We start from the raw sequence: 27,498 nt of genomic DNA on the forward strand, positions 1-27,498 counted from the left end.
GTGGCTGGGGCCTTGTACAGACAAAAGCGTCCTGTCCTTCCTGGCAAAACAAAATATTATTACAATGGGCGATCTGTTCCTTAACGGGGCAGCTCGCACATGGGACAAAGTGGTAGCGGGGGATTGCCCGAGCGCGCCTCCACTGACAAGATTCCAGTTCCACCGAGTACGACTAGCCCTCCGGGTGCTACTTGGTGAAGACATGACAAAACCATCTACGATTCTTACATACCAACATGTGGTCACGGCTAAGACACCGGCTCACCTAGTGTCACGGCTGTATAGTATCACACTGAGTGAGAAAACGACACATTATGCAAAACCTAGGTTGGAATGGCAGACAGACATCGAGATGGAACTAACAGACAATATATGGCACTATTGCTGCGCTAATGTTAAAAAAGTTTCTCTTAATGGCAGACACAGCCTATTACAGTTCAAATTTCTGAACAGGGTGTATTACACACCCGAGCGACTGTTCCGATATGGTCTCCGTGACTCCCCAACCTGCGAGAAATGTCCGGAGCAAACTGCAAATGTTTTACATCTGGCCTGGATGTGTCCAAGGATAGCAGCTTTCTGGCTCGCAGTTTACGCAGAGGTCAACAGGGTTACAGCTCTGTCTCTAACTCCCTCACCGTTGCTTGCATTGCTAGGCTATTCTAAAAACGTTGTCCCAGAGTGCTGCAGGCTGGTAGATATGGCATTTTTGGTAGCTAGACGATGCGTAGCGATCACCTGGCTGAAGGGACCCACACCTACACTGGCCAGATGGTCCAGAGACATGTTGTTTTATTGTACACAAACAGGACTGTATAGTGAGTTACTCCAAACTCATAACCGCCCTAAGAACTATTGGACACTGTACTTGGCGGTTGAGGTTAGACCTGACAGTGGAAGCTCAGACCGGGAAATGGACGAAGTACATGAACGCATGACACAGCAGGGCGACCATGTGGTGAAATAGACATTATAACGAAATCACAGGGAGGATGGATATGGGTACCAGGTTGTTGCTGAAGTTTGAGGCTAGTTATGGTGCCAATGAAATGTTAGGGGGAGGGACGTCCATGGTGAGGGAATGTGCACTGTTGCTGTATAAGATATTTTTTAAGTTGCGCTTGTGACTATGTGTTAACACGATGTGTGCCACAGGTCCGCTGTTGGTAATATTAAGAATTGTGCATGTATGCCAAACTGTATCCTTGATATCTCAGGATGTGATACCAGTTTCTTGCCAATTGTATGTATATGACTAGAAATGCCAATAAAATTGTTTAAAAAAAAATAAATAAATAAAATAAAATTATATTCAATATGTTCAGTTATTTGTTTGTTCATTGATTTTTCAATTCATTTGGTGGCAAAAGGGAGTCTTCCGATAGTTACCGGGTTCTGAGCTATCAAGATTGTCTTTTGGAGAATGGAGGTGCGCTTTCATTGAGCGGGAAAAATTCAGCTGGCGAATACTGTGTTAATGATAGAGCCCAAATATGCCGCCAGTTGTGTGGGTATCAAGTGCATTATGTTGGGCGGGCAGGGGTCATATAGAGAGCCAGACTTAATTGATAAAATAAGGTCTTTTAGTTGGTCGTCGGAAGGATTCCTGAATTCGAGAAGGCTGGTTATATCTTTCTTGAGGTTGGGTGCTATCCTTGCATAATGAATTGATAATTCATTATATAAAATGAGTAATTCATTTAATGTTTGATGTATATATTTGGCGCCGGTTATGGTTTTTGTAGGGGTAAAGGGTGGGGAGGAAATTAATTATAATTATTAATTAATGCTAATTATTAATAATTATTTATTTGATAATTAGTTATGTAAAATGTGTTACTAAGATATTTTTTAAGTTGTATATCAGGTGCAGTTAATTGGGTTTGTAGCGGTAAAGGGTGATATGTTAATTAAATATATTTAATGCATTATCAGATAATTATTAATTGTTTAATTGGCAATTAACTACTTAAATTGTGTAATTAAGATATTTTTTAAGTTAAATATCAGGTGTTGGTTGTTGGGTTTGTAGGGGTATAGGGTAGGATGTTAAATATAATTAATGTATTTTTAGTTATTATAATAAGTTATTATGCAATTAGGATATTAAGTTGTATATTAGGTGCAGGTTGTTAGGTTTGTACGGGTAAAGGATGGGAAGTTAATTAAATATAATTAATGTATTAGTTAATTATTATTAATTGTTTAATTGACAATCATCTAAAATATGTAAATATTATTATTTTAAAGATATGTTTTAGGTATGTATTGTTTAGGATGGTCAGTTATTTAAGTAATACATGTAAAATAGTTATTCAATCATTAAAAATGGTGTTATTTATTATTTTATGTGTGGTAAGCTTTTTAATTGTAAATAACATTATATTGGTTGTTATGATTGTGTGAATATAGTGTGGTATTTTAATTATATGAATAGTTACAATTTATCATCTTTATTCAACATTGTAATAAATATGTACTTTTTTTACTTTTTCAAACATTTATATATAATTTTTATATTTAAATATTTATATTTCTTGTTATTTTATATAGTTGTTAAATGTTTAATTTGTTTGAAGTGAACGACTCTCTCTCTACTATTGCACATACTAGAGTGGAAAATAGTACATGTTACCCCTTCGCAATCCAACACTTTCTCTACTGTTACCCTGACTGGGGTGGGAATAGTACATTTTACCCCTCCTGAGTCCAACGTATTACCTGCTATTGCAAAGACTGGAGTGAGAGAAGCAATCATTACCCCTCCTGAGTTCAACCCTTTCCCTACTGTTGCACAGACTGGAGTGGGAATCGTAAATTTTACCCTACCGCAATCCAACACTTTTCCTACTGTTGCAGTGACTGGCGTGGGAATAGTAATCTGTACCCCTCCTGAGTTTAACTCTTTACCCACTGTTGCACCGAGTGGAGTTGGAATATTAAGTTGTACTTTTCCTGAGTCCAATGCTTTCCCTAGTGTTGCACCTACTGGAGTGGTAAAAGTAAATGTTACCCCTCCTGAGTCCAGCGCTTTCCCTACATTTGCACAGACTCGAGTGGGAATAGTACATTTTACCATTCCTAAGTCCAACACTTTCCCTACTGTTGTACAGACTGGAGTGGGAATTGTGTATGTATTATTCTTACAATTGTATGGTTTTGTTTATTTTATTGAAATTTATATTATGATGTTTCTGCGCATTGAAAACTATATTATTTTTAATTAGTTATATTTGTAAAATAGAATATATTTTTAGTAAAAAAGAATTTTTTTATATTGTTTTGTTATTATATGTAATTAAATTGGTATGTTTTAAACAAAAAAATCCTGTTTATTTTTAATAGAGCACAGCAATAATGTAGTTTTTTGATCCAACACTGTGGTCGGTCTAAATTTAAGTAGAATAACACTACAAAATAACCAAAGGTGAACCGCACAACAAAGTCCATATATGGACTTTGATGTGCGGTTGTGCTGTTCAATGTTGATTATTTTGGAGTGTTATTCTAATAAAATGTAGACTGAACACAGTGACAGATCAAAAATACTTCATTATTGCTGTGCTCTGAATTATATTTAAATATTCTCAGGCACATACATCCTAAGACAGATGGAATCAAAACATGCCCTGGTATAGTCTCATGTCCATGTGTAGCCATCACAAGTCCAGATTTAGCTGTAATAAGACAGGTACATCCATTACATGTCCTGGTGTAGTATCATGTGCCCCTGCATAGCAATCATACATCCAGATACAGGTATTATAAGGCCTTTTGCAACCATTACATGCACTGGTATAGCCTCATTTACCCATGTATACCCATCATACATTCTGATTCAGCCACAATAAGAGTGTTGCAGCTTCTTTTGACCACATAGTGGCACAAAATATCAGGTAAGATCTGTCCAGATTCAGTTTCACATGTTTGATTTCAAGCTCATATATAAGAAAACAGCTTCATTTCCCAAGGACCTGGATCACATGCCTAGGTACTAGCATGATATGGTAAGTACAAACACAAATGCCCAAACAAAGCCTTATATAACCCAGTACAGGCTATCATACAAACAGAATTTCATCTTATGGCAATGGCAAACCCACAAGCCTAGGTGTAGCCATCATAACCTCAACAAATCCTAATATGCAGATGTACAGCCCCTGGTATACCTCATGTGCACAAGCACTATCTTCACATACCAAAATGCAACCTTAGTTGCTCAGGCTGTCATCATGTGTCAAGTACAGTCTCGTAAACCTAGTTAATTGGAAAAGGCAGGCTCATACTCCTATTGAAGTCATTTATTCCTAGGTGCTGCATTCATGTGCCTTTGAAAAGCATCTGGGCTGACACTAATGCCATGCCCTAGTGGACTAGGCCACATTGCATATGGACCAAGTCGGCATTTTATTTAATGAATATATTTAGTAATCTGTGTGCTGGTAAGTTACTCCAAAGCATTTGGCTAGTGATGGAAAAGCCAGGCCTCCTGCCTTAGTCCCCCATAGTTAGAACAAGGAAGGAACTCTTTCCCAGGTGAACACAAAACCCTACATGAGTGATGTAGAGGGATGCTCTTTCTTATTTGGCAAATCACCAGAGATGGCCTTATATATTAAGGTTTAAATTGTAAACTGCACCACTTCCAGAATTGCTCACCAATGCAGAGAGTGTACCATAAAGGAGAGATTTTTTATAGCAGTGAAAATCACTCCCATGTGGAGCTTGACATTGTTCATATGTTGTTACAATTATTAAGATACTTTTACTAGATACTATTCGCCTTGTTTAGGTTTAGCCAGCTTATGGGCATCCTTTGCGCAATGCACTCAAAGATCAGATTATGTTGGTCAGGCTTAACATTTCTTGTGAGCTGGTGAAGGATTAGGGCCTGATTGTGACTTTGGCGGTGTGGCACTGGGTCCGCCCTGCCACCGCACCGCCAAAGCCATGGTCAGGCCACCCACCAGATAAGGAGTTTCCTCCTGTCTGTTAGGCTTTGCTTTTGACGTTCCCACTGCAGTTCCCTGAAAATCGGCACCACAATAGGAATGCCAAACACAGGTCCTGTATGCATTCCAGGGCGCAGATGCACATTTTTGACAGCGGGGGAACTGCCGTGAAAACCACGGTGGAGAGGAAACTTGTAATATGCTTGGCTGGACCAAGGCGGTCATGTCAAGCATATTACTGCCTCTACACTGTCGCACCACCACCAGGGATTGGCGGTTCCCTGGCGGCTATGGCACAACATAGCCGCCCCCTGTGAGTTTAGCGGTCCGTGTACCACCAGACTCGTAATCCATCCCCAGTGTTTCATCAGTATAATTATGAAATAACACTCCAGATTCACATAGAATCTCATGAAGGGGGCTTAATATATGTAATAAATAATGAAGAAGAAATACTTGTCCTTGATGGAATCCATAATCACATGGGCAAACTGTTAACTTCCCTCCTGTTTTCACCTGAGTATAAATCTCTGATAGGAGAGGGAGGGAAGTTTTTGCAGCCAACTCAGATACTTTTGACACATAATGCAGCCTGTGCAATAAGGTGCTGTGGTCAGGGGTTATGTAGGCCATAAGTGTATCTATTAACATTAGCAGGCCTCACACTATTGTCCATTACCTCAAGAGAGGTGTTTTGTACAACTAAGAAGGTTGTGTATGTTCCTCGAATTAGTAGTTTTTATGACCTCGTGAATCGAAACCAGGGTGAAGATTTACCAAGAACTTATGTTGTCCGTGTGTCACACAAGTCAACGCAAGGCAACACAAGTGCTTAAATGACATTTACAAAGCCATGCAAACTGATTTTTGTGTGGCGTTGCTTCACTTTCAACCCACAAATTCATGCAAGGCAGTGCCTTGCACAGCTTCGCGTAACCCTACGCTGGGAAGGAGTTATATAGGTGGAGCATGGGGGTTCCTGTGCACCCACCCTTGTATTTTGACTTAAAGCTAGACTTAGTAGTCACTAAATCTGGGTTTGTGTCAAACAGGGGCCTCCTACGTGACCATGGCGTAACGAAGAGAAACATCTGTATTTCTTCTTGTTACTTTCTCTTTGCATGTGTGCTGCAATTTGCATCATTCTGTAGCACCCACAAAAAGAGGAATATACCTCTAAGTAATAGTTTTTGTGCAGGAACGCCTTCCTGTACAAAAACTACCTTGATCACAAAAAAGGCCCCTTGTGGCATGCCGCAGGGGTGCCTGCATTGGTGCCAGGCTAACAGAAGAGCGTCAGCACAAAGACAGAGAAGTACGCCACATCTTAGTAAATATTGTGCATTTCTGCTCTCCCCCTTTAATGCAACACAGTGTAATAAGTTCCCTTGCTGTGTTGCATTGCCTGAAAGTTTAGTTAATTTGAGCCTAGGTTTTTGTTCAAAGACGTGCGATCCAAGATCTTTTAAGTTCGTTTGATACATCACTTGTTCGAAATGACTCATTAACAAAAAGTGCAAGGCAGGAGACAGTTGCAAGATGTAACAACACTTAGTAATTGGTCCCCAAATTACGTAGCTGGATTTATATCTTGAACTATTTGTTTCATTTCATCCATAAATACCCACCTTACGAGAAACTGGTCTTGAGCCAGTACCAACTCTCCCAGGCCTTGATCTGAGACAATAGTGTTTGCGTTGAAGTCTCCTGCAGTAAAATACAGCTATTAGTTCCATTGTGGCAGTGATTAATTAATCAAGCGCCTTGAGACCCTACGGGTATGTAGTGTGCTATATAAATCTTTGACTTGACAGGTGGTTTCAGATGCCCACCGATGGCACATAATGTCACCCCTGGCATTTATAACAATATGCCACTTGGAGACGCAATTTGTCTAATTTAGTGTTGTGCACAACAACAGCTGTTTATTAATTCAACATGCATTTAAAATGACTAATATCTGCCTTCCAAGCCATTCCTACAGCTTTGGGTGCCTAGAACAGTCTGAATTGTCACACTTGTGTGAGTGTGATGGTTATTAGTTATGTTGGTACTGTCATTGGCAGCTCTGGCCGTGGCAATGGGTGGTGGATACTGCAATGTCCTCCTAATGAGGGGCCTGGCACTTATTTATTAATTTCTTTTACAAACTAAGCATTGCATTGTTGGTGTTGTCTCATGTAGATCGGTGGGGATGGTCCAGGGCTTTATTTATGAGCCCTCAATTTTCCCCTCAGACCACTTGATGTCTTACATGTTGCACTTTTTAAATCTTTTCTGTGCAGGGCTTTGGGGCCTGGTAAACAATGCCGGGGTTGCCTACCCAGTAGCTCCCAATGAGTGGTTGTCGGTGGATGACTTCAGGCAGGTGATAAATGTGAACTTGATCGGTATGATCGACGTGACGCTTGCCTTACCTTCTCATGTGAGGAAGGCTTGTGGAAGGATCGTCAATGTGTCCAGTGCAGCAGGCAGGCTGTCTATTTTGACAGGTGGATACTGCATTTCCAAATTTGGAGTGGAGCTTTCTCTGACAGCCTGAGGGGAGTGTCTTAAAAATTGCAATTTAGCTTTTGCTCATTATTGCCTTGGAAAATCAACTCTGGCCTATATCTGGATAAAAAATGTTTCTCTCCCTACATTATTCTGCTTTTGAAACTCCCACCTGTGCTTAGATTGCCCATTAAGGACGTAAAAACAGTACTGCCCTTTTAGTTTTACGTTTTCGTGTGAGTACGTATTTTTCATTTAAAGTAAATGACTGCAGCAACTATAAACCATCAATCAACTTGTGGTGTGCGTGTTGCTGTAGTCATGGGTAATTTACATTTATTGAATTAGCAGTGTGTAATGAAGACACTAGTTTGTTTAGTTGAGATAAAGGGTTGTTTTGAAAGTAAATAAATTCATGGCAAATAATAATATCCGAAGCTTAATTTGTTAAAACCTCAATAGTATAGATGCCTCAGGGCCAGATGTAGGTAATTATGTAATACCGATTCCTTAATACCTAATTTTACAGATTCGGTATTAAGGACTCGGTATTTCCGATGTATGTAAAGCTTCGGTAAAAATTACCGAATCGGTATAAATCGCTAAAAAATAGCGATTCGGAATGGATCAGTAAAAAAAAAATGTACCGAAACCCTAATACTGAATCGTAAATACCAAATCCCGATTCGGTAATTTAAAAATTTGGTACTTGTGGAATCAGCCAATCCTGTGCATCCCCATTAACCCCCCAAACAGGAAGTGGACACACCCGAGCAGCTTCACTGAACCTGGAGCTGACTGTGAGGTAGGGAGCAGAGCAGAGAAGCCAGGAGCAACACAGCTTCATTTTGCAACCAGAACCAAGCAAAATGGCAAACCAGGAGAGGGAGAAGGCGGGAGCTGAAAGAAAACGAAAACACAAATTTAGCGAGAGGGAGCTGGAGGTCCTCATTGAAGATGTCACCAAGGACTATGACAAGTTGTTTGGCAAGCAGTCCCTGCACGTGCCAGAATCACAAAAAAAGCAGATCTGGATTGCAATTCAGAAAAAGATCAATGCCATCGGAGTCACCCAGCGGTCCATTGAGGATCTTAAAAAAGATGGAACGATCTGACGAAGACTGCTAAGGTGACGATGGCAGAGAGGCAGAAGCAGGCCAGCAAAACTGGTGGAGGGAGGAGCACAGCATCTGCACCAACTGCCCTAGAGCTCCTGGTTGAGTCCATCCTCCAGCCAGAGAGTGTGAGTGGGGTTGGGACACAGACAGCTCTTCCAGAGCTGCCAACAAACAAGGTAAGATGCATGCAAAGCATGCTGTGCACCCCCTCCCTACCCCCAATCCCCAGAGAGGCATAGGGTCTCCCACTCCAGTACGTTTTGCTCATAACCTGCAATGCATTATGGGAGATGTAGTCAGAAGTAACACATGTCAGAACAGTCAGTCCAGCAAACCCAAAGGCATGTGACAGCAATTAGCAAGCAGAGGACAGTCAGTGTGCTTGGCAGGCATTCAGGTTATTACAATGCAAATGCTGCCAGATAAGTGAGCATATCTACATTCTGTCTTCACAGGTGAGACATCTCGCAGTGCAGCAGAGGGTAGCAGAGGAAAGTCACCCAAGCCAGAGAGGAGACAAGAGGAGGAGGACTAGTCGCCTGCAGGGCACACCACCCCACCACCACCATCACCACCACCATCAACGCCTCCACCACCACCATCACCACCACCATCACCATCACCATCAACACAGCTATCATCAACGCCACTACTACGACCATCACCATCCCCACCGCCACAATAAACACCACCACCACCGGTGGAGGTGTCCGAGGAGGACAGCACAGAGGGCCAACAGTCTACAGTGGCTTAGGACGGCAACAGGGCAGGATCACAGTCCCCAACAAAGCGTGCCCACACATCTTCCAGATGCCGCAGGGCATGGGCAGCCAGTCCTCACTTCCAGGGCGAAGATGACAGTGTGTTTGCTGGGCTTGAAGGCAACATGCTGAAGGTCCAGCGCCTGCAAGGGAGAGCAATCAGGTCAGTGCAGCGGGAGATGGCACACATGAATGCTCACATGCATTGCATTGAGAAGGGCATCAGCGGCATGAACACCACCATGGCTGAGGTCATGAGTGATGTGGTGGAGGCTGTGAGGCAGCTCTGCAGCAAGTTGGAGGAGGACCGTCTGTCTAGAAGCAGGGAGAGGCAGAAACTGGATAATTACATCAAGGGGGTTTACCGCCTGTCCACTGCAACCTCTCTCATGTGCAGATGCTCAATAGCCATGCAGACGGAGATGGCACACTGCAGTCGGGATGTGGCTAGGGGGCTGGTCACAGTGACCATTGCACTTGAAGTGCTCCAAACGGACAAGTTGGCCACTACAGCTGATGGGGGAAAGTGAGGAGGCTACTAGCCGTAGTAGCATCACGCCTCCTCCCACAGAGAACAGGAGGTGCAGCGAACACCACAGCTCTGGCCCTGGACAGACAGGCAGTGCGGCCAGTGGGGCAAAGGAACGTGGCAGTGCAGCGCATGGGCGCAAGAAGTAGCGCCAGTCATGATATGGTTGTACTGAAGTGGGTGATGTAATCCATGTTTGTATGGACACTGCTATTGATCTTGGTGGTGTGCTCTGATCATTAAACACCATCACTCAAATACAGTAACTGGCTATGTCTCCTTACTCACTCAGAAATAGTTGCGTGTTATCTCAGCCCGTCTGTGTCTTCCATCCGGTGTTGCTGCCACCCATGCTGCGCTGTGGTCTGGCTGTGGACAGTCCTCACCCTCGTCCTCAGAGTCAGGTAGTTCCACTGCTGTTCCTTTCTTTGTGGCAAGGTTATGCAGCATTGCACATGTTGCTATTATTTTGCAGCAGATGATGGGGCGGTACTGACGTGCACCTCCACTTTTGTGGAGGCAACGGAACCTGCTTTTTAGTAGTCCACAACGTTGCTCATGCTTTTATGTGCCACATTGTATCTCCTCTCACTTGGGGTGGATGGGTTGAGGTATGTTAGGATAAATGAACGCACAGCATATGCACTGTCACCTAAATGGGAAAGAAAGTGCCATTAATTTGAGTCACCAATACATATATCCAAGGTATACATCGGGGTGTGTCACATTGCTTTACCTAGAAGGTATATTTCTCTGAATTCACCAGCAGCCAGACGTGTACAGATCCCACTGTTCCAGAATATGTAGGAGTCATGGGTACTCCCTGGAAATTTGGCCACAATATCAGTAATGATGTAGTCTGCATCACATATCACCTGCACGTTGATGGAATGAGTGGATTTGCGGTTGCTGTTTATGTATTCTGTAGCTGCAGATGGACAGATTGGTATGTGGGTCCCATCAATGCACCCTATTACGGATGTATGACGTTACAACGCATACTTTAACAATGCACACCATTACAACGCTATTTTTACAACGCAGGGTCCTTTACAACGAATGCCTTTACAACGCATGACATTACATAGCAGATGCTATTACAACGCATGCCATTACAACGTAAGTCTAGGTAAGTATATTATTTTTTTTTAAATGTAATTAATAAATATTTACTTAATTTTATTTATTACATTCAAATTTCAAATGTATTTATTATGTTTTGGCTCTCAAAGAGGGCCACATAAGCATATGCAATACAAAGCAACACAAACACAAAAAATACAAGAGTTTAAAAAGCACAATATTCGATCCGCAATAGCTATACTGCTAACAATCAATCCAACAAGGCCGGACAGACACAGTTTTTCCAGTAGAAATAATAAATAGCTAAAAATCCTTTAAAAAAGTTAAAAATATAAGAACAGAACATTTCGTTTGGAGGGCAATAAAGTGCATAAAGAAAATCTTTTAAAGTGACAATGCTAAGGCGGAGACAGATTACTTTTAGCCATCGGTTGCGCAAATTACGTAACATAGGACAGATCAATAATACATGCATAAAGTCCTGGTTGTTCAGTTTACATAAATTGCACAAGGCAGAAGTGCCATACCATTTGGATAGCAATATATTAAGTGGGATTAAATCATAGCGTAATAAAAACCAAAACCTACGTATCCCATGTGGTAGATTCCATAGGGCATAGGGTTGTGGCTGTTTCAACCTATAGGAGGAGATGAGCGGCTCCGCGTTCCTTTTATCACCAACTGATTTTTTGTCAGAGAGGAAACAAAACTCCCACGAGGCCTCCTTAAGAACATGTTTTAACTGCGTGGGAGAATAGGAAAAGAGAGCACTTTCATCAAGTTTAAGTATCTTCACAGCCCTTCTAAAATTACTTACGAGTCTAGAGAACTCCTTAAAATTGCCCAATAGTTCGTTTTTGAGTAGAACTCGCAGGGTACAATCTCTCGCTCTGGCCAAACTGGCCACCCATCTTATTAGGGCGCACAGACCCTGAACCCAGGAACTCCTGAGTCCAAAGTCCAGCCTGCAGGCGGGCAGTGGGCAAGCATTGTTAAGAGTCGAGAGGGATCTTAAGAGTTTCCCCTCAATCTTGTGGCAAAAGTCCCAGTTTTTTACCTCTATTAATTCAATACCGTACAAGATAGTTGCGGGGATTTTTGCTCTAAACACTTCTAGAAGGCTAGCAAAGTGTCTTTTCCCCGTTGCCTGGTATAGGGACTTTAACCCATTGCCATGGGCAAGAGCTTTGCGGGAGCAGTGCTCTATATGGAGTTTCTCGCTCATATTGGCCGAGAATATTTTCCCCAAAAAGGTATAGGAAGTAACGACCTCCAATCTATGCCCTCCAATAGCCCAACCAAAATTTGTCGAGCGGCACTTCTTCTTACCAGCTATACACATCACTTTACTTTTATTAATATTGATCTTCATGTAATGCTCCCCAGCGAAGGCCTGGAGAGCCTGTAGCCGGTTTGCAAGACCAGTAGGGGTCAAGTCAAGCAACAAAACATCGTCGGCATACATCAGACAGGATATTGGAGCCCCTCCTATCATCGGTGCAATCCCCTCACTGGCAGACACGGCAGCAGGGAGGTCAGTCGTATATAAAGAAAACAAAAGGGGTGCCAGTAAGCAGCCTTGTTTAAGGCCATTCCGAGATGGTATTTTGGCCGAAAGCCCCCTTTCGCCCCCCATTAAGACCCTGCACCAGGTCTCAGTGTGCAGAGCCCGCACCAGTTCCAACAGGGGAATAGGGGCACCCAGCGTCGCCAGTTTTCTCCACAGCGTTCCACGATCTACTTTATCGAACGCTGTGGAGAAGTCAATGAAGGCGGCGTATACAACTCCCCCTCTCACCTGGACATATTTATCTGTGATCACCTGAAGGGCAGTCATGTTGTCTAGCGTGCCATGCTCCCTTCGGAAGCCAGTCTGTTCAAACGGCAGAATATTGTGCTCCTCGACCCAATCGGAAAGAGAACTAAGGAGACATTTCGCAAAGACCTTTCCGATGGAGTCGAGGAGCGCAATCAGGCGGTAATTACTGGGGCTATCCCTTGTACCCTTTTTAAAGATAGGGACCAAAATACTTCCTCTCCAGGAAGCAGGAACACATTTGGAGAGATGGCACGCCCTAAACAAGGGGTACAAGATTTTACTCCAGCTTAAGGGATCTTGTTTAAGGACCGTCATCGGGAGCTCATCCGGACCCATGGCCCCAGAGGGTCGCATATTTTTTATAGCCGTCTCGATTTCTTTCTCAGAGGGATAGAAAACCAGGTCTTCAGGGGCAGCATACATGAAATTATCCATACCTGTGGTCCCGTTCCCTGCATAGAGCTCTCTGATATGAGAGGACCATAGCTCTTCTGGGATAGGAATGGGAATAGGGGAATGGCGTGTACCACATCCTTTCCCAATTATTGCCCAAAAGTCTTTAATGTTACCATGTGCAGCAGATTCCCTCAGTTTAATCCATATTTCATCCTCCCTATCCTTTTTAATTTTGAGCTTGAGTCTGCTTCTCTTTCTTTTTAACCTAGCGATGTCTTTCCCACGTTCCAGGACCCTTTCAACATACTGTTCGCGAATTAGTTTATTTAATTCCCTATTCAGATTACGCAATGTCATAGGGACTACCTCTCCTTTCCTAGGTGGAACAGTTTTATTTGCGTACAATAAGATCTTTCGCATAAATTCTTCAAAACAAACTAATTCGCTGCCGTTCCACTCGTTTATTACCCTAAGGGTATCGGCCAGTAGGTCCTGCACCCCATTAATGGCGGCACTGTTCCAGAAGCACCTTCCAGAAGTGGTATGGAAGGTAGCCTCATTGCCATTCAGCGACCAAGACGCCGTATTCAAAGAGTTTAAAGACACTGTTAATAACAATATACTATGGTCGCTGAGTGGCGTGGGTATAATCTTTAGGTCCAGAATCTGGGGAAACAGGCCATAGTCGGCAATAGCATAGTCCAAAATTGACGACCCAAAGGGGGATTTGTGAGTATAATTAGCGGGGACGTCAGATGGAAATCTTCCATTTAAGATAATACCATCCCCAATCGCTAGTTCTTTTAACAGAATCTTCCCTCTTTTATTTGTCATCAAGTTCTCCGGAAAAAGCGTCTGGGGGATAAAATGTACCTCTTCCTTAACTTTATTCCTGAAGAGTTTGAGACTAGTGTTTGAAATTTTACAATTCAAATCACCTACAAGCAAAATTACAGGGAAAGGAGGGGAGTTTTTTATCTGTTCCATATACTGGAGAACCTGCTGCAAATTATCATTAAAACACTCCTCTGGGGGTATATACACATTAAAAATTACCATGGGATATTTTTTACCATCATGGAACAAATTTTCTAGTGTTATTGTGTGGAAAAGTCTACTGGAATCAATGTAATGGGAGAATCTCCATTGAAATTTATTTGACAATAGGCAGGCTATCCCCCCCCTGGCATGCCCTTTCTTAGAGGGCGCAGCTGGAACTTCCAGAACGTAAAAATCTTTTGAAGGCGTTAACATATCAATGCACCATGTTTCCTGAATGCACAATATATCAGCCCCCAGAGTAGATAGAAAAGCAAGTTTCTCTGGGCTGCTGTGAAATCCGGCGGCATTCCAGGAAATTATATTTAATGCGGTGTTAAAGATGGCGAAACAATTTGGGGTTATCCTTCGTTTTTGTTGATAATGCACTATGGAGCCAATTCCACCGGTTATTATCATCTATGAGTGAGGAATTCTCAATTAGTGGAAGAGGCTTCACATGCGACACTGAGCGTTTTCCCCTGGAAACCCAGATTTTTAGGTCTCTCAGGGGAGAGGTTACCCCGTTTTGCTCACCACCCCCAAACCCCTGCTTACATAAAGGATTTGGCTTGCCTGGGTTGGAGATAGGGAGAACATCAATACCTAAACGCTGAAAGTTTTCAGCTTGTTCTAGTATCAAGTTTGTTATAATAGGCGAATAAAATTTCACCAGTATTCTCAATACCCTACTTCCACCCAACAGAGACACCAATTCTATGTCTCTAGACTGAATATGATAGAGACTTTCAACCTCACTGAAGCGTTTGAGGATCCAAGCTCTGTTTAACAAAAGGTCAGTATCAAATAAGTGGACAAAATCTAATACACGCACATCCGCAGGGGCCTTAGAAATATTTACAGAACGGGCCGGAGGACAAGAATTTTCCGAATCAAGTGTTACAGCAAAGGGGGGGCCAAAGGATTTAGAGCCCCAGATGGATAAGAGATTGGTACTCCTAGTGCACTCCGTGAAGGAGAGCATGGGAGAGAGCCCCCTATTTGCGGTGTATCTTCCTGCGTAAGCAGACTACATTGATCATTTTCCTCCTCTGCAGAGGTTAAAGCAGTTAAGTTCACGTCCATGTCCACCTTTAAGGAAGTAGATGAGGGTTCCCCATTCCTTACATCATTCTCCCTTGCCTCTGTGAACTTTTGGAAAATAATCCTCCGCTGCTTCTTCTTTCTGTATTTTCGTATTGGTTTCCTCTTGCTGGCTTTGTTAATTTTTTGTTTACCATTTTTTCCCCTTTCTTCATTTACCTCTAGTCTGTCGGCCAGGGGTTCTTTTCCGCACTCAGGTACGAAGATAGGAAATAACTCCTGGCCCGTTTTAGGGCCAGACAAAGCTTTATCCTCCTCCTCTATCTCCAGGACTATATTTTTGATACAGTTGGGAGCTGCAGTAAGGGGCGTATCCTTGTGAGGATCCATAGTAGGCACTTCATTTTTCCTATCTAGTTCCCCTCTAGTATCTCTGGTTTTCCCCTCAGATAAATATTGATCAGACTTGGGGGGAGATGCCTTACTCATATCCGGCGATTTCTGCAGCAATGTCTTTAGAATTTGAGTGACTGATTCAAGAATACAGTCCGAGCTGCCTACAAATTTCCCTAGAAGCAGTAAGATTGAAGCTAGGAGTTGTTCCAGCGCGATCATGGACTCAGAGATCGGCTTTTCTCGTGCTTCCACAGTGCAACAATTATCCAGGAGATTAAGATCGGGGCTCCTGGAGGTGTTTAACAAGTCAGATATTTCATGTCTGTTTAACGAAGGGGTGCTACTATACAGCAATAACCCAGAAGGGGTGGCACCCCCTGGAACTTTAAACTGCTCCAAAGATTCCACTTTAGCTGGGCTTACGTAGCGTCCCCATAGTTCCAGGTCAATGGATAATGCAGACAATTCACCCCCCGGCCTGTCATTCATGGGTGACTGAGGGATCGGTGGTATATGCACTGGATCACCTACGATCGTCAGCTTCCCCTCTGTGGAATCCCGTAAGGGAGACCCCCCTACCATAGATTGGGGGGCCCCCTGCTGTACCTGGGGTGGTAGAGGATCTATAGTAGCTGGTGAATGAAAATCCAGGGCTTTGGTATCTGGTTTTTCTGGCGTCGCAAATTTGGATTTTTTTAAACCATATAGATCCCAGAGTTCAGATAGCTGGTATTGGCCTTTCAACAGTGGGTTGTTCACTGATTTGTTTCTTGTGCGGGTGGTAGTTAATTTTCGGCCAGGTTTTTCTCCCACAACCCTTCCTGAGCGTAGGGTTTTAGACATTTTCCACAGTGATGAATTTAAATGAGAAATGTAGGAATATAAAACGGATAAAAGTCTGGAATGGCGTCCGCCCCTGACGGGCCAAGTAGGACCGGGGTGCAGTATAGCTATAACAGGACACGAATCAACTCACCCACCTACTCAAGTGGACACAAGTTCAAAGAGGTGATAACAAAATGTAAAGGACCGGGCCCAGCCCAGCCTACCTCGGTCACTGAGGGCCACAGAGGGCCCGCCCTTTGCCCGGGCTTAGCCCGGCGTCGCCCGCGCGCGTCCCGCGATGCGCGGTCTCCCAGCGCTAATGAGGGCAGGTGAGGGGGGCGTGGCGGCGAGATGTAGCTGGCCCCGCTGACTTGTGGGCAATGTGGTTTTCCTCCCACTCGAGCCGCCAAACAGCCTCTCCCAGCGAGTGTTTCCCGCGGAGCGGGAAACGCGAGCAGTAACTCCCAAAGCGCTGCCAGATAGCGCCTGCAGCACAGAGGCGCTTAAGGTTCTTTTCAGCTCGCAATTTCTTTACTGAAGCAACGGACACGCTCTCCTCCAACACAGCAGCACTTGGTAAGTTTTTTAAATAATATATTTGTAAATATATATATATATATATTTTAAAAATAGTGTAGGTGTTTTAAAATAATATTGTAACTCCAGGGAGAGTTACCTGTACCCCATAACCCAAACCTAGCCCTGAACCCTAAAAATACCCCTGCACCCCATAACCCAAACCTAGCCCTGAACCCTAAAAATACCCCTGTACCCCAAAACCCAAACCTAGCCCTGAACCCTAAAAATACCCCTGTACCACAAAACCCAAACCTAGCCCTGAACCCTAAAAATACCCCTGTACCCCATAACCCAAACCTAGCCCTGAACCCTAAAAATACCCCAGTACCCTAAAACCCAAACCTAGCCCTGAACCCTAAAAAATACCCCTGTACCCAATAACCCAAAACTATATCTGAACCCTTAAAATACCCAAACACCCCAAAACATATACCCCTATACTCATACTTACTTTTTAAAATTACTTAAATTAATTTATTTCATTTATTTTTAATATTTATTAAATCAATCAAATAATTTTTTGGAATTAAATAAATGTTTAAATAAAATGATATACTTACCTATACTTACGTTGTACTGGCATGCGTTGTAATAGCATCTGCTATGTAATGTCATGCGTTGTAAAGGCATTCGTTGTAAAGGATCCTGCGTTGTAGTAGTTGTGTTGTAAAGGTAGTCCGTTGTAATAGTTGCGTTGTAACGGTTGTATACCCCCTATTACATGTGGGAACTGCTCCTTTTGGTAGAAATCCAGCTTTGTCTTGTGCAGTTCCACCTGTGTGTTGGGGAAGCATATGTAGTGATGCATTCTCTGCATCATGGCATCCAAAAAGGAGTTGAAGAAACGGGCCAGACAACTCTGTGGCACACCACCTGCTGCAGCTATCACACCCTGGTAACTTCCTGATGCGAGTAGGTGCAGGCTACAGTACAGAGCACCTGCGCATGTGTTGGTATGGCATGCACCCTTGGTGTCTGATGCTCCAGCTATGGGTGCAGGTCCTGTATCAGGTCTAGGATGGTTTGTGGGTGTAGCCTGTACCTATCATGTATTTCTGCCTCAGTCAATTGGAACAGTGTGACACGCAGTCTGTACACACGCTCTTCCCGTCTCTAAACCCTCAGGGCTGCTGCTGGCAAACGTAGCCACCTTGCTATGATGTAGAGGGCCGCCATTGTGTTCACACTGTTGCATTTTGGGGATGTTTTTATGCACTGCACCTGATTACCATCTGCTCTGGGTCAGTGGTAATTACCGATTCTTAAATACCGATTTTGGACAAATTCGGTATTACCGATTTTTGGTACATCGCATTAGCAATTTGTTACCGATTTCTTATTTACCGATTCAGTATTTTGGTGTTTCGGTGTCGGCCGATCGGTAAATTAGGAATCACAACCTGGTTATCCTTAAATTTACTGTATCGTTATGACTGATGGCATTCGGTAATACCTACATCGCACATGGCTATATACCGGTTGGTAACCCTGAAATTTACCGAATTTCGGCTTTACCGACCGGTATTTAGCCACCTACATCTAGCCCTAAATCTTTTATTTAGCAGCCACCACTCAAATCTACCACTGGCGGAACCCACTTTTGTCTCTGCCACTACCCACTTGCACCCCTGGCACACCCCAAATATGGATTGCAGAGAAAGAGCAATCCCATCTACCTACAAGAAGGTAGCTCTGATGAATTTTGCTTACCTTAAAGGTACAGAGTTTTAAGGTGCTCAAGCAAGGGAAAAGGTAATTGGAAGCGAACAGCACAGAACAAGGCCTGTAAGAAAACACAGACAATGATCACTAATACAAAGCCCTATACTCATTATTTCTAGTAGGTAAGGAAAAATCAATAAATACCTAATATCACTCAGTACTCTTATTAAGAGTCGTAAATGACCCACTACGCAATGTCTGTGCTAAAGGTTCTTTGACAGTGCATGAATATTAAAAGGAAAAAGAGCAAAGAGAAAATGTTATCATCTACACTTTCTGTCTTGACACAGATATGCTTTCTTGACTATATGCATACAAACACTCATACATACCACAAAATTAGGGTAGTACATGCCTAAATAAATACTTTCTCCAAGAACCAATAATCGAGTATCTGATGATTCTCAGACCTCTGTGACAGATAATGTACAGAACTCCCATCAATGCTGAGAAAGGATCTTGATTATTTATATACAAATGTCAATGCCTTTGAAGAGGTGCCATACCATAATACACACATGTTTTCTTGGAGCAAGGCATTCCATTGTAGAAGAGTAAACCAAACATATGTCATCTACTTGATTCCAAGGTATATTCCAATGGTAATCCACAAGAAAAGCAACAAAGTCAATGTTCCATGAGAATCGCTCCACCAAGCAGCATTTTATAAGGCTCAAACAATTGCAGGCAAAGTACTAGGGAAAGAAAAACTGAAATATAAACAGCATCCTCCTAGGTGCTGAATACAGGCTAAAGCTATGGCGCTAGTGCTCTTTTGCGTATCTGACCCCCACCTCAAAAAGAGAGCAGCCGTTCGTCCGTCGTGCTTAAGCTACCAAAGGTCAAAGAGCTCACAGCGCTGTTCGAGCTTACAGTGGGTGGAGGAAAGGACACAAATGCAGCCTCAGGAAGCTGCCAAAGACTTCCCTGTATTACAGCAGCATGTGCTTCAAATGGAAAACACCCCTTGAAAACAGCCAATAGTAGGGCGTGTCTCCTGTGAACGAAGTGGACAAGACCACTTCAAGCGCTCTCATCACAAGCGCCTCAGTCCCACGCTTCTCCGCTTGAACAAATCGACTGAAAGGAATTACGCACAACGGCATCGTGCTGAAGCCTTTTTCCCTCAGAATTTCGCCCATCAGCTGGGGAGTATTAGGCCCTCAGATTCATAGGATGTTTACTTTGGGGGGCCTTGTAAGGAAAGAATAGCATACTAATATGTGTACATTGCCAATAGTCTTACAATTCACTATGTATCCACACTCAGATGACAAACAGGTTATGTCTTGCTCAAATCCTGAATGTGAAGGTACTTTAGTAAGTCTAAATCATGACAGGTGCACAAACCAGTAAAAGAGCTGTGAAGGTATATATGGCTAAATGTATTTCTGCTGTTAGTTATGGAGCAGGCGTCTGATGCTATGTTTAAGTTTAAAATATATAAAAAGTTTATTTAGCAATTGGTACAGCTTTCGTAGCAAAATGCGATGCAGGGCGCGCTACGAAATTCGTTTTATTTATTAAATTGTTTACTTACTTGCAATTATCCATATTCCGTTTTTTACCACCCCCACCCTGCCCCTCCCCCGCACCACCTCCCTGCCCCACCGAGCTCCCTCCATGGGCCGCAGCCGGCTGGGAGCCTTTGCAGAAAAGTCCAGTAAAGTCATCAGGGGTAACCAAAGAACATCTCTTTAGATGGCAAGAGATATTGGATTAATGTATACTTTGTCAAGTCTGTGATTATTTCAGACACCAACCACCGGGCTTGAAAAGTTGTGTTTGAAGAGTCTTTCCATGCTTTGGCGATTTGCTGAAAGGGAACGACAAGAAGTAAATCCAGTACATGAACATTGTCTGAATGAGAAGACCAGTCCTCTAAAATGCTTCCCGAAAATATTGGTGAAAGTAAAAGGGATGTGTGTGTGAAAAATATAATTCATCTGCTTCCAAACTTTTAACCAATATTGATATGTGGAGGGACATTGTATGTGGAAGGACATTCACGTAGCATTTGTTTAAGGTCACAGGGTGTGATATTGCTGGACCAATAGGAGGAGGTAGGATATATTCTATGTAGAGTGGCTTCAGTGATAAATAGTCTATTGTAAATAAAAAATAAAGTTTAGATGGCATTAGCTGCTCTAGAGAATTTCCGTAATTTAAGCAACATTTTGTTGCATATATGAATTGAAAAAGAGGTAAATAGGTCAGATTCCCATTGCAGTTCCAGCTCTGTTTTGTATCAGATTTTCTGGAAAATTAGTTCATTTATTATATATTTGGGATGCTGAGGGAGAGGTTAACAATATGGGTGAGGGGCTAGGTGAGGGGCAGGAGTAATAAAAGTGATATTATCTGGGAGATGATGATATACCACAGATATTAATGATATATATTTAGTATATTATGATGAGGGCAAGGAAAGGTGTGATTGTGCAAGTGTAAAAGGAAGGCAAAAATCAATATCAAAGAGTTAATGAATCCACCTTAGACCTTTTTCCTGCCAAGACTTCTAAAAAATAGTTTTATTATTTATTTAACATGTTTAATGCCAAATTGAGGATTGGAGAAATTGTTCTCTGATATTCTGAAGTGCGATAAAAATAGGGCAGATAATTTTTCACCCATTTTCTAGAATAGGGAGAGATAAGGATAGACATTTCTGAGTAAAAGATCAAAATTCTCAAACAGAAAAAGGGTGAAGAATGTTTTATTCAATATCGTCCCAGAGGGGTGGAATAATAGATTCTTCTTCAATAAGTAAAAAAGAAGCTTGTTTAAGAAAAAAATGCTGTGTGGTAAGAACGAAAATCAGGAAAATTAACACCTCCCATACGTTTGGGGTGTTTACATTTTTGAAAAGATGCAAAAAATGCTGTTGTCCCTCAAAAATTTGGGAAAAATTCAGTACATTCTTTCTTTTAAAATAAATATGTGGAATATTTATAGGAATACTAGAAAGACAGAAAAATATTATAGGTAGTAGCATCATCTTTATCATATATTAACGTCACCACCAAGATAAGAGCAGAGGATTCCATCTAGATGTAAGAGATATTAGGGTTGTGAGAACCCCTTTCAGCTTCAGATAAACTGCCTCATTTAAAGAAACATTAAACCATAGACTAAGGTATTTAGTTTTATCTTGATACCAAGAAAATGAGAAGAAGCTAAATCAGCATGAAAATATAGTTTATTTAAAGGAAGAATTTCATATTTGTCAGCATTTAATTTATATCCTGAAAGAGAAACAAAGTCTGTAACTTCATTCAAAAAGACAGATAGAGAAGTTTGTGGATGTGAAATGAAGAAAAGAATATCATCTGCATATACTGAAAGGTTTAGCTGTTTGCCTCCGTATTGAAAACCCTTAATGCATGAGTTCATACAAATTGTTAGCAAAAAGAGCTCCAGTGCAAGAATAAATAATAGGGAAGAGAGGGAGCATCCTTGAAAAACACCACAATGAATTGAAAATGATAGAGAAGTAAGACCATTGACAATGATGGATGCCTTGGGAGAAGAACTTCGCAAGGAGATGAGATTAATAAATTTAGGACTAAAGCTGAACCAAGCGAGTAGAAAAAGATAAAAGGCCAACTAACTCAGTCTAAACAACTTTTTGACATCCAGAGAAATAGCTGTTAAAGAATATTTATGAGATTTGGACTTACTAAAAACATAAAAAAATAATCTAGTGTTATCAGAAAGATGTCAACCTTTAATAAAGCCAGAATGTTACCTTCCTAATAACTTAGGCAGTAAAAGGTCTAGACAAGGAAAAAGGGTCTATAATGTTTACGTAGTGTTTGTTTTCGTTGAGAATAAGGCATATTGAAGCACATTGAAAGGAACATCCAGCAGAGTTGGAGGATATAAGGTGAGCAGATTGCTGATATAATTTGGGAATTAAAGGTTTGGAGAAATGCAGACAAAATTCTGTAGTGAATCCATCAGGTCCTGGGGCTTTTTCTTTTTTTGATGGACTTTTAGCCGTGAGAATGGAATCAATTAAAATGTCTTCATCTAGTGAGGAAAAATCTATATCCGGATAAGGAGATGGTTTGACAGACAACAGATATTGAAGTATATTTTTCTGATTAGCATGATACTCTGGAGTGTATAAATTCCGGCAAAAGTTAGTAAATTCAGATAGTATATCTTCATTTTTATAAACAGTGCGGTTAGTAGTGAACAAATTGGAGTCTACTTTAGCCCAATCTTTTTTAATCTTGAGATAATAACCAAGAAGTTTCCCAGCTTTATGTTATCCTCCATAATACTTTCTGCCAGATTTTTGGGAGATATGAAGTAGCAATTTCTGTGGAAATGTTTTTAAAGGCAAATTTAGCTTGACTCAATTCCTCCAGACAGGTTATAGATTTAGAAAGGTAATAAGTATATTGTAATTGTTTTATATGATTCATAATTTTAATTACCTTCTTGGAGGAAGATTTCTTCCTGTGGGCTAGAAAAGAAATGATGAAATCTTTAGAGGCAGCTTTAAAGGTATCCTAGATAGTCTGAGGAGAAATATCCCGTATCTCATTATCAATAAAAAAGTATTTTGCAAAATCTCTCAAAGTTTTATGTACCATTAGGATTCAGGAGAAGAGAATTGGTAAATCTCCATCGTTTAGTGCCAGGAGTATCTGGGATAAGATCTAAATCTAGTGTCAAAGGCGCATGGTCAGAAATTAATATGGAAACAATTTCTGAGTGTATAATATGTTGTACAAGAGACTTTGAGGCACACAGATAGTCAATTCTAGTTTTTTCCAAGCATTGAGTAGAGAGATCTCTGGTTTATTGTAGATGTAAATTGTGAATCCTTGGGTGATTGGATACATTTGGAATTGGAGTGACGATCAGTGAAGGAGTCCACAACCATGTTGCACTCACCATCAAAAAATATAATAACTGTCATTTAAAGACCTTAATTTAGATAAAACATCAGGCCAGAAAAATCTATCTATCTTTGTGGTTGCATAGACATTGAAAATAGTTACAGGTATTTTAATAATAGTTATGGATGCAGTAACCCACCTGCCCACGGAATCTGAGTCCTGGGAAATAACTTGAATATCTAAGGATTTATTTAAAAATATAGCCACTCCGTTACATTTCCCTGTACCCGGGTAAACAAACATTTGACCAACCCATTGGTTTTTAAGTTGAAAAATCTATTTTTTGGGAAAATGAGTTTGTTGCAGCAATACAATATCACTTTTTAGTTTGAAAATGTGTGTCAAAACCCTCTGGCATTTTATAGGCAAGCCCAGTCCTTTAATATTCTATGAAACAATTCTTAAGGCGATTTAAGAAATAGCAAAAATCTTCTAACATTTGATATATAACCATAACAGTGAAAAAGCAATGAGATATAGATGACTAAGTAATTCAAAAAGTAAGCAATGAAACAGCAGCATAAAAGGATAATATAAGAAAAGCTGGATGTAATAATGAGAAGAGAAAGAATGAAGAATAGAAAAAGAAGAAGTAGGAATAAAAGAAAGTAGACAGCCAACATACTGAAGAAAATAAGAAAAATTACATACCTATAAAACGCGATTTTTTTTTTGGGCCATGCAAATGTGGGTTTACACAACCAAACTCCAAATGTCTGGCAAAGGATGGGAGACCAAACCACCCAAAACGATATCCATGTAATTTTGAAGAGATATGGAACAAACCCAAAAGAAGGAATACAAGAAACAACAAATAAGAACATGTATGATGTGAGAAACATTGAGCATATTAGATACCTGGCATTTAAAAGTCTGATGGCAAGGAAGGTATTAAAAGATTTAAAATTCAACAAAATCAGGTAACAATAGATTCAGAAGTATCCATTTCCTCACACAAGCAGCTGGCAATGAATTTTTGCAGGAAAGAAGAGTGTTCATAAGTGATAGTTTTGTTATTGTATGCTACTTTGAAAACGCAAGTGTAGGATAAAACACTTCTGGCATTGGAAGAATATAGAGCTGGTCTGATATTGAGAAATTATTTCCATCTGTCTGCTGTAGATTAGGCAAAGTCCTGCTGCAAAAATAGGTTGGATCCGAGATAAATGATTATCCTTTAGGTTTCTGTGAAGTTGAGGCAGAGTGAGGAGAATACCCAAGTATGTGTGCCCTTTGTGTATTCAAAAGAGAGGCGGTAGGCAAGTCTAAGACTATGGGAACAATGGATTGCAGGAAAGAAATGGGATCGTAGCCCACTCCTTCAGCCAGACCATAAATACGTAGATTAATTATCCTGTTTTGATTTTCTATGTCTTCAGCATGCTTTTTAAGGACTAGAGTTCGGATTGCAACATCTTTACAACGAGCACAGTATCCTTGAGTACCTTAACCATTCATTTCATCTGATTAACTCTGTTCTCCACGTAAGTACATTTTTCATGAAGTGTTTGAGGTTGATTGTTAGTTTCCTCCATATAAGGTTTGAGTGCCCGGGTTTCCTCAATCAGAAGCTCCATTGAGATTGTAGTAGGGTATTTTATGGGTGAGGGAGGGTTCTTTTTAACTATTTTATGTGTTAAGTTATTAGAAGTTGTTTGCAGTTTAGAGGACATTTTGGTCATAGAGGTGGAGTGAGAGTCCCTCAAGCTGGAGAACTATGAGGAAGATTCTTGACAAGCACTCCCAGTGTCATCCACATCAACGAGAACAGAGAAAGGATTAAGAGTATTATTTTTGGTGCTATTCTCGGTAGTCGGTGGTTTACTAGTGCTAAGTTGAAGGTTACTTGTCCTACCCTTATGTGGTTCAAAAAGTCAGTCAGCCAAAGGGGCACATAAGCAAATAAAAGGTGGCAGACAGCGCATACAGAACGACTTGGCACAACTCATCCTGGACATCCAGCATCACAGCCACATCACTGCCCACCTGAGACCTGCACTGGCTCCCTGTCAACAAGAGGATCACGTTCAGACTCCTCACCCACGCACACAAGGCTCTCCACGACATGGGCCCCAAATACTTCAACAACCGCTTCACATTCTACACACCCACCCGCCAGCTACGCTCGGCCAGCCTCGCCCTCGCCTCCTTCCCACGAATTCGCAGAACCACCGCCGGAGGAAGATCCTTCTCCTACCTGGCGGCCAAGACATGGAACTCCCTCCCCACCCACCTACGGCTGACCCAGGACCACCTCTCCTTCAGGAAACAACTTAAGACCTGGTTGTTCGATCAGTAGAGGCTGCCCCCCCCCCCTCCCAGCGCCTTGAGACCCTAGCGGGTGAGTAGCGCGCTTTACAAATTTGTATGATTGATTGATTGAGATATAGCAGATAAATATTGTCAGAGTCTCTGCCAAAATTGAGCAGTATTATTGAAGACACCAAAAGAATTATAGGTGAAGTATTACTGCAGATGCCCCATTGTATTTATTTGAAAAGCGGCAGTATTCTGAGGCAACAGAAAACGAGCTTAATGTTGTGAGGCATAAAAAGGAAAAACAAAATAGCAGACGCAACTTTCTCATAATCACGCCCACCAAATTCTGTTAAAATTAGGAACTAACGAAGCAGAGAAACATCTCTGCAATAAACCTGCAGCGAGGTGAGAATACCCGGCAAGCCAGCAAAGGAATGTGTTCCGTGAAGAATACGACTGTCTCTCTGGCGTGCCCTTCACAGAACTCACGGACAGGCAACCCTCCTGTATCAGCACCAAGCCACGCCCCCCATGTCTGGTGCTATGTTAATGTGACTGATTTACAGAGGGCAGAGAAGAAATGTATTAAACCTCTTTTGGCTGTTCCTGTCTGTAGATCCTCCTATATTTGCCATCAGGCTTTGGGGTTGCCCTTTCTTGAAGACAGACTACCGCTAGCACCCCTTCTTCTGTGGCACACTATTTGGGCAAAGCGGAACAAGGCTTTGAATGGGGAGATGTTAAGGACTCTTTAGGCCTTGATTCAGCAAGAGATACATCAAGGTTTGTAGAGAGATGGGTGTGAGCAAGTATTTTGCCTACCCAGACTTGCTCCAGTCAATTAGCAGGCATCATTTTACAGCTCTTTTTACTCAATATAAAAGTAATACAAATCTATTTGGCTAAAAAAAGAGCATTGCTATGAATATAATGAATGGGTGGGGCATACTCTGGCTGTAACAGTAAGACAAAAAGTGGCAGCAGGCCAGATCTCAGAAATTTATGATGCTAACAAAAAGGTTATAACAGACTCTTTAGGGATCCGAGAAACGTTTAGGCTTTTTTATCAACACTTATATAGTAAAGAATCGCCGGAGGCGGCGCTGGATATTCGAAAGTACTTAGATAGAATTTCTATACACAAGGTTGATCCTATTGATAGGGAGAAACTTGAGAGGGTGCTGACCCACAAAGAAATATTGGGGGCTTTGCAAGATCTACCATCTGGTAAAGCGGCTGGCCCTGACCAGATTCCATTAGAGTTCTACAAAATATTAATAGATATTATTGGATTAGACTTGATTGAGGTTATCCTGTTGGCTCCAAGGGGGGGGGGGAGGGGGGGGACTGCACCCGAGTCTTGGGTGAAGCGGATGTTATAGTTAAAAAAAAAAAGATAAGCCACCTAGGGAGTCAGGTCCCTACTGTCCCATTACATTACTTAACAGTGATGTCAAAATCTTTTCGAAAGCTATGGCCACAAGGCTAAACAATATTTTAAGGAAAACTATTAACTCCTGTCAACATGGGTTTTTAGCCTACCGGGGGACCATGCAGCACATACGGTGTGT

The 27,498-nt window shown here is 41.8% G+C and overlaps 1 pseudogene; it reads left to right on the forward strand.

Annotated features, from left to right (window-relative positions):
• The window catches only part of LOC147684906 (retinol dehydrogenase 16-like), a 54,840-nt pseudogene that overhangs the window by 13,770 nt on the left and 13,572 nt on the right, over positions 1-27,498 (forward strand).

The sequence above is a fragment of the Lissotriton vulgaris genome, chromosome 10, assembly GCF_964263255.1.
Source record: "Lissotriton vulgaris chromosome 10, aLisVul1.2, whole genome shotgun sequence".
Classification (NCBI taxonomy): Eukaryota; Metazoa; Chordata; class Amphibia; order Caudata; family Salamandridae; genus Lissotriton; species Lissotriton vulgaris.